An 8,994-nucleotide genomic window follows, 5' to 3' on the forward strand; every position below is an offset into this window, starting at 1 on the left:
ACTTTCAATTTGGGTCAAAAAATGAAGTCCCGTGTATGTGTGTACCAGTGCAAGTGTGTGTGTGTGCGCGCGCACATTTAATAGAGACTCACCTAAGATGAAACGACACTGATTAAATAGTGATTGGTATAGACAAGGCAAAAGGTTCACAAAACAATTCAAGAGTACTCATAATGAGATTTTAAGAAAAGAGAATTTAAGGAAGAAAAATTACTTTGTATAGGAGCATTCTCTATTGAAGATGTAACAGTGCCTAGTAACAGTCCATCAAAATATGCAAAGCAAAAATGCAAGAAAACAGCAGGAGGATATTATGAAAACCAGCCTTATCCAAAAATGAGAAAAAGTATTTTTATAATATGTATATTCTTTTCAAATATCCATGGAACCTGGACAAAAATATAGAACACGATAAGACTATAAGTAACACGTTTTAGACTACACTTTCTGACCACCAGGCAATGAAGTGAGCAGTTCATAACAAAGATATTTTTTTAATTACTAGAAATTAAAATACTGTCAAATAATTCATAGGTTGAAGAAAAAATACAAACTGTAATCAGAGTTTAGAACAATAAAAATAGGGAAAATTATATATCCAAAATAAACCCCAAAGCTCTACCTCAAGTAAAACATAGAGCCATTTATATGCTTATATCCATGAACAAAATAACCAAGCAATCTATTCAAGAAGCCAAAAGTGAAAAAAAAAATCTAGGAAAAGCATAAGGAAAGAATAAAATTTAAGCAGGATTGATATTTAACCCAAGCAGTGGATCTTTGAAAAGACCAGAAAAATGGACATTTTTGGCAAAGACAAACAAAAAGAAAAATTCTGAATGCATATTATGAGTTGAAAGGGAAATTAGCTATAGATGTGTAGTACGTTAATTTTTTGGACATCTTAAGTGGCTCTTTTTAGTAAAAGACGGTTTGCTTTTTTAAATATTTTATTTTTAAGTAATCTCTACACCCAATGTGGGACTCAAACTTACAACCCCAAGATCAAGAGTCACATACTCTACCGACTGAGCCAGGCAGGCGCCCCAAAGAAGCACCTTAATGGATGATATAATTATACAAACCAAAAACTATAAAAGAAGTTGACAAATGTCAATTCCAGCATCTGGAAAATTTTATAAGTAAAATCTTTCAAATCTTTGAGGAGGTTTGAAAACCTTTGAGCTATCTCCTTTAGATTTTAAACTGTTAAAATAGGGGTGCCTGGGTGGTTCTAGTCAGTAAAGTGTCTGCCTTCAGCTCAGGTCATGATCCCTGGAATCAAGCCCTGCAGGGCTCCCTGCTCACTGGAGAGGTCTGCTTCTCCCTCTCCCTCTGCCTCTCTCCCTGGTCATGCTCTCTCTCAAAAAAAAAAAAAATTTTTTTTAAAACCTTTAAACTGTTAGAACATAGAGCATAGAAAATGATAAGAAACACCTGTTTCCTATACGATGCTAATTTAATCCTTACTTACAAGAATAGTTGAGAATATTTTGTAAAAGAAAGTTAATGTAGGGGAATTTGGCCTACCATGAAATACAGCCTGTTTTGAAGACTTAATTTATTTTATAAGAGTGGCATTTCAAATCAATAGGAAAAGATGAATTATCCATTTCATTTAGCCACTGATTATCTGGAAAAAAATTAAGATACAGAATATACCATATATCAAAATAAATCCTATATCAATTAAAGACTTAAATAAAATGATTAAAGCACCTAAAGAAAATATAGGTAAAGATTCACAAATCATGATTGGAGAGGAACTCAAATGCGTAAATTGAAAGGTGGAAGCCAATAGTAGAAACCTGAATAGATTTAACGATTTAATAATGTGGAACTATTATAAATGAAAAATTGGCCTAAACAAAATCAAAAGGTGTGGATATGGAAAAATGGACTTCAAAAGGGTTAGCATCTTTAATAAATAACTTCTTACAAGTCAATATGAAGAAATGAACACATTTCGAAAAATCTAGCAAGTGACGTGAATTGATGCTTTATAAAATGACAGTCAATGAACAATTTAAAAATGTTAATGCTTTCGGGATCCCTGGGTGGCGCAGCGGTTTGGCGCCTGCCTTTGGCCCAGGGCGCGATCCTGGAGACCCGGGATCGAATCCCACGTCGGGCTCTCGGTGCATGGGCCTGCTTCTCTCTGCCTGTGTCTCTGCCTCTCTCTCTCCCTCTGTTACTATCATAAATAAATAAATTTTTAAAAATGTCTAAAAAAATGTTAATGCTTTCAATCAAAAATACAATATAAAATATAAAATAGTTATTTGCCTATGCAATTGGTGAAATTTTTTTGAAAGCCCCCATTCTGTCAAGTATTGAGAGCGATGGGCATATTGTTAGTGGGAATTCAGATTGGCAAGTGTCTTCTGAGAGCTAATAGGATTCAAAACTACAAAAACATTCAGATGACTTTAAGAGATCTTGGGAAGGGAGTGGATACAAGGCATCCATGCTTCTAATATTGTCCCTGGCCCTCTTCACTCCAGCTAACTCAGGTTTCCATCTCGTATGTAACCCGTACTACTTGCAAAGCCTCCTAACTCAACCTAGTCTCCTCGTTTTCCTCTTGAAATTTCACCTTCCACTTTGCAGTATCGCTGATCCCAACTGTAAATATGTCCATATCCTTCCTTTCGCAAGTACCTCCTATGGCACCATCATCAAGAGGATTAAGGTCCATCTTTTCTTTGTTTTTTGTTTTGTTTTGTTTTGTTTTTTAGGGAGAGTGAGCACAGGAAAGGGGGTGGGGAGGGGCAGAGAGAGAAGGAATCTTTTTTTTTTTTTTTTGAGAGAAGGAATCTTAAGCAAGCTCCATATTCAGCGTGGAGCCAACACGGGGCTTGATCCCAAGACCCTGAGATCATGACCTGAGCTGAAACCAAGAGTCAGATGCTCCCCCAATTGAGCCACCAGCATGCCCCGAGATCAGTCTTCTTAATATGGCCTGCAAGGTTCTCCATGTCCTTATCTGCATCTACTTCTCTAGGCAAATCATTTCCCACCGAGCCCCATTTTGCTATCCATTTATAATACCCATCTGCCATAATTTTTACAGATAGGTTACTTCTGTTCATATTATTCTTTCACAGGGAAAGCCAGTCCTGCCCTCCCTTACCCCATCACTCACTTTAAATCTTCACGGTGAAAGCTGTACTTTCCCCAGGAAGCATTCTGTGACTTTCTGGGCTGTGCTAGGTTCCCTTCCACTTGGTCCCATAAAACACTGACCTGGTTTCTTTGCATTGTGTTTGTGAGGTTCATTTGTGTTATTGTATGTAGTGGCGGTTTGTTCATTCTCATTTCTGTATTCAGTTATAAAAATATATCACGACTGTTGTTAAATAATTTCTCCAGATTTTAGCTACACTACTATGAGTTGTGTTTCTATCAGCATCCTGTGCGTGCATTTTGGAGAACATTATGTGTGCATTTCTATCGGGTGTATATCTAGGACTGGAACTCATAGGAGGCACGGGGAATATGAAGCATGCCCCCACCCCCAGATTCCATGCCCTAATGACAGGGATATTATCCAGGTGGGCTTTATGATAGAGAGATAGCCAGTGGGCCAGATCACACCAGCCACTTTAAATGCAGAGAGTTTCCCTGCAGCTAGGAGCGGAAGAGAAAGTCAGAGGGATCTGGAGCCAGAGGGATTCTTGCTGTATCGTTGCTGGCTTGATCCATGGGTCTTGTAGGGTAACCTCTGGAAGCTGAGAGTGGCTCTCAGCTGGCAACCAGCACAGAAGCCGGACCTCAAGGACCTGCATTTTTGCCAACAACCTGAGTGAACTAGCATGTGGATTTCTCCCCAAGGGCTCCACATAAGACTCAGTCCTCCTAACACCTTGATTTCAGCCTTGTGCGGGAGCAGAAACCCAGCCACCTTGTGTCAGACTGATCTACAGAACTGTGAGTTAACAATGGTTTTAAGCCACTAAATGTGTGGTAATTTGTTATACAGCAATAAAAAACTAACATGTAGAGTGTGCATGTATTCGTTTTGGTAGATGCTGCCAACTGTTTTTCAAAGTACCAATTTAAATTTTCGCCAGGAGTGTGTGAGAGTTTCAATTGCTTTTTCATGCTGGTCTTAGTGTAGACACAGAATATTAAGCATCTAGTAGAGATTGCCTGATTAAATGTCTAAGTATTAATTATTAATGAATTAAAATTAAAAGGGAAAATTTAGCATTCAAGTTCTCATGTAAAACAAAATTTTCATTATAATGCCATTTCTAGAAAAAAAACAACAAATGGAATGTCCACATCCTTGACAAAGCAATTGCATGTTTGAGGAATTACCATGAATGTTTGCAAAGATTTAGTTGCAAAAATGAACACAGTATTGTTTATAACAATTCATAATGGATCGTTTAAATAACAGTAGAATATTATGCACCATTATGAATTATGTAGAATAGCTTTTGACCAAGAATCTTCTGTAGAACATCAGTTTTCCAAATGTTATGTTCCAGAAGGATCCCATAATTACATAAATTGCAGATACCCTGGCAGAGTGAACACGTTTCTCCACTGGAACTCTGAGAACCTCACTCTTCTCTGATAGGTATTGTTAACACCTGAGGCACCCACGCAGCACAGAATGACACAAGCCTTTTTGATTATGGTTGTTTTGCTCTATCTTGGGGGGACATTTTGTAAATTTGACTCAGAAATGACACAGAAACACATCTGTGATATGTTTGGTGCAAAAAAGCGGTATGAATAGCATAGTCCCCACTTTAATATGTGTAGATAAAAGGCCAGAAAAATGTGAAGGATATTACCCAAAAATGCGAACTGTGATTATTTTTGATGGACAATTTTTAATTCATAGTTCTTATCTATATTTTTCTCAAATCTCTACAATGTGATGATGTATTAGATTTGTTAAAAGGGGAAAAAAACAGAAATGGCAAAATCCATCTAAATACCATCTCTTGGGCAGCCCGGGTGGCTCAGCGGTTTGGGCGCTGCCTTCAGTCCAGGGCGTGATCCTGGAGACCTGGGATCGAGTCCCATGTCAGGCTCCCTGCATGGAGCCTGCTTTTTCCTCTGCCTGTGTTTCTGCCTCTCTCTCTCTCTCTCTGTCTCTCATGAATAAATAAATAAAATCTTTAAAAAGAAAAATCTCTTAGCAGGTAAACCCCTAGCTCTCGCATGGGGTTGACTTGCTCTATGGCCTGGCCTTCATTAGATTTTCAATGGTCCACTTCTGGACTGCTTGTCTCACCACAACAGGCCAATCTAGGGTCACACCGTCCAGTCGGTTTGGATTGTTGTGCGGTCGCCTCTGGGGCTGCTGTGTAGAAGGACAGTGAATTCTCACTCTCTGATCCACGCTCCAGCCCAGCTCCATTCCTCTTTGCTATGCAGCTCTCGCTCCTATCTTCACCATCAACTCGGCTCCTCTCTGGTCGAGGTACCACATTACAGACTGAGCCATGTTCACATCCTCACTGGGAACCAGATCTAGGCCAAGCAGTTCATTTCTCGGAGTCTCTTTCCTCCAGGAAAAGTGTATATGTAACATCTCATATGTATGTAACATCTCTTGTTCAGATCAAATCAGTAAGACTTAAATATACTACCTGTCACAGTGCTGTTTTCAACAAATACTTGTTCTTTCCGTCCCCCACCCCTAGAGTTAATATAGCCTCCAATTAATAAAAGGAGTTACAGCCCCATTTGTCTCTCGTGAGTGGGTACATTTTCCCTATGTCAGCCTTTGTTTATGAATAGCCTTTGCTGTTATTCAGAAAGAGCAGAGTTTGAAGTGTGTGTGTGCCTGTGTCTGTTGGGGGTTGGGACGTTGGTGTTGGTGTTGGCAAACTATGGCCCCTCTTCAAACCTGACCCACAGCCTATTTTTTTTATGAACCCAGCAAGCTAAGAATGGTTTCCACGGTTTTAAATAGTTGCACAAATCAGAAAGAATGTTATACCAGACATGTGAAACTTACATGAAATTCACATTTCAGTGTTAATAAAGTTTTATTGGGACACAACCGTTCATTTGTTTACATGTGGTCTATGACTGCTGTCACATAATGTCACACACAAAGTATTTGTGGCAGAGACTGTACAGCCTGCAAAGCCTAAAACATTGGCGACCTGGCCCTCTATGTAAAGTGTTTGCTGACCTCTGCTCTGGGCTTTTTCCTATCTAAGTATTTCTTGGAGGCAAGCTTTAAATAGGAAAGGTGTTGCTCATTGGATTGCATTTTTATAAAAATCATCAAAATAAATTAATTTTGAAGGCTTAATTTTTAAAATGACCATCCCTTAAATCCCAGTGAATGTGATAGATTTGGGTTTGCAGGCCTGACACAGCTAAGATGTTTTTAGATGTTCAGCCTGTTTAGGAGCTATCAGGTTAGTGGTCTTGACAAGATTTATGGGTAAGCTTTTAGGTTCTAAATCTATTTTTAAATATTATTTTGATTTGTTTTTGCCATACATTCAAAATGATGTTTGATCACCAATGCCTTAGTTACTAGCTTCCTTTGTTATTTAATTTATAAACAAGCTTCTGAGAAGATGCTACTTTAAAGGGGCCCTGTAATCCCTTTATAATGGAGGATTTCAATGCAGTGTGACCACTTTGACTTTCTAATTTCTGTGTAGGTGAGATGTTTAGATACTAATGGTGAATACTCTATTTTATCCTGCAAAAGGCAGTCCCCTGAACAGGGACAGTAGAGTGTCTTGGATGGAGCCTCTGCAGAAAGACCATTTTTATTCTCCTTTCCTCTCATATAAGTGGTATTTTGGTGGAGATGATCAGGATGCAACCGGAACCGGCAGGGTTAAATTTGGCTACATGGGGCACAAATAATTGCAGGGTGAATCTAGCACATCATCCATTCTGTTACAGTTCTTCTGTAAAAGTAAAAATCTTTATTAAATGAAACTAACACTAAAAAAGGCAGTACACGCAAGGGCAGGATTTAAAAGGCCACTGCCCTTAGGATGATGATAAACAACAAAACTCAACTCAGTTTTGCTTATTCTAAAGGACCTTTATGTTGTTCTCAGGCCGAAACACCACACCCCCTGGAGACTCGTAGCATGCAGGTTTTCTTCCAATGGTAGCTCAAAACAACCATATTTACCCAAGGAAATATGCTTGTTCTGTTAATCCCAGGAAAAACCTTAGGGTTTTATACCATCTTTGCATTTTTAAGCTGTGAACCATCAAATGTTTGCAGATTTCTCCATTTTCCTAAAGCAGCAGGATACCAGCCCCATGTACTACCTCCCGTTCAGTCCCTTCAAAGGTTTCCAATGCCTTGTCTCTATTAGGGGTTTTTCCCTAGCTCTTCTGGCAGATTTTAGATCCCTGCCTTGGTGAGCCTCTCTACTCTTCTGCACATTTAAATACACAATAATTACACATTTGACAAACCAAGACAACTCAAGCCAGAGGGGGGTCTCCCAAAGAGGAAGTGCTAAGCTGTTTATGGCGTTTCTAAGCTTTGATTATGTTCTAGGATGTGTTCATTATGTAATTTCATCATATTGTGTTCATGCTAGCCAGGATTCCAGCTAACTTCCCCCATTTTTTTTATTAAATGAATTATTTTAGGAAAAGACATAATATCCTGCTGTTAAGGTGTACAGATAGACTGGACATCTCTGTACATTAGGAAATGCTCACCACGATGTGTAGTTACCATCAACCACCATACCCAGTTACTACAATATTGTTTGACCATATTCCCTATGCTATGCTTTTCATCCCCATGACTTATTTTATACCTGGAAGTTTGTACCTCTAAATCCCTTTCATCTATTTTGCCCATTCTCCCTCCACCATGCCCTCTGGCAACCACCAGTATGTTCTCTGTATTTGAGTCTTTATTTTTTTTGTTGTGTTTGTTCATTTATTTTGTTTCTTAGATTCCACATATAAGTGAAATCATGTGGTCTTTGTATTTCTCTTATTTCACTTAGCCCAATATCCTTTTGGTCCATCCACCTATGTAGTCACAATTGGCAAGGTTACATTCTTGCTGAGTAGTATTCCATTGTGTATATACACCCATCTTTTTTATCCATCAGTCAGTGGACACTTAAGTTGTTTTCATACCTTGACTATTGTAAATGACGCTGCCATGAACACAGGGGTGCACATATCTTTTCAAATTACTCTGTTTTCATTTCCTTTGAGTAACCAAAATTGGAATTTCTGGATCATATGGTATTTCTAGTTTTAATTTTTTGAGAAAACTTCATGCTGTTTTCCATACTGACTACACCAGTTTGCATTCCCACTAACAGAGCATGGGGGTTCCTTTTTCTCCAACGTCCTTGCCAGAACTCCTTACGCCTTCTCTTTTTGACTTCAGCCATTCTGAGAGGTGGGAGGTAATCTCTCACTATGGTTTTGACTTGCATTTCCCTGATTATCAGTGATGTTGAGCATCTTTTCATGTGTCTCTTGGCCATCTCTGTATTTGAGAAAATATTTTCTATTCAGGTCTGCCACCCATTTTTAAACAAATTGTTGTGATTCAAGTTATAGGAGTTCTTCATATATTTTGGATATTAACCCTTATCGGGTATATCATTTGCAAATACTTTCTCCCCTTCAGAGGCTATCCTTTTGTTGATAGTTTCCTTCACTGTGCAAAGCTTTTTAGTTTGGTGTAGTCCTTTGTTTTTGCTTTTGACCCCCTTGCCTGTGGAGACAGATAAAAAAAATTATATATATATATAAATTTATATAATAAGTATATATATAAAATATATAAAATTGCTAAGACCGTTGTCTTAGGAGTTTTATGGTTTCAGGTCTTAGGCTCAAGTTTTTAATTCATTTTGAACTTATTTTTGTGTATGGTGTGAGAAAGTAGTCCAGATTTTTTACTTGGCATGCAGGTGTCTAGTTATCTCAGTAATGTTTATTGAAAAGATGGTCTTTTCCCCATTGTATATTTTTGCCTGCTTCAGTCCTAAGTTAATTAGCCAT

This window comes from Canis aureus, chromosome 1 (assembly GCF_053574225.1).
Source record: "Canis aureus isolate CA01 chromosome 1, VMU_Caureus_v.1.0, whole genome shotgun sequence".
NCBI lineage: Eukaryota > Metazoa > Chordata > Mammalia > Carnivora > Canidae > Canis > Canis aureus.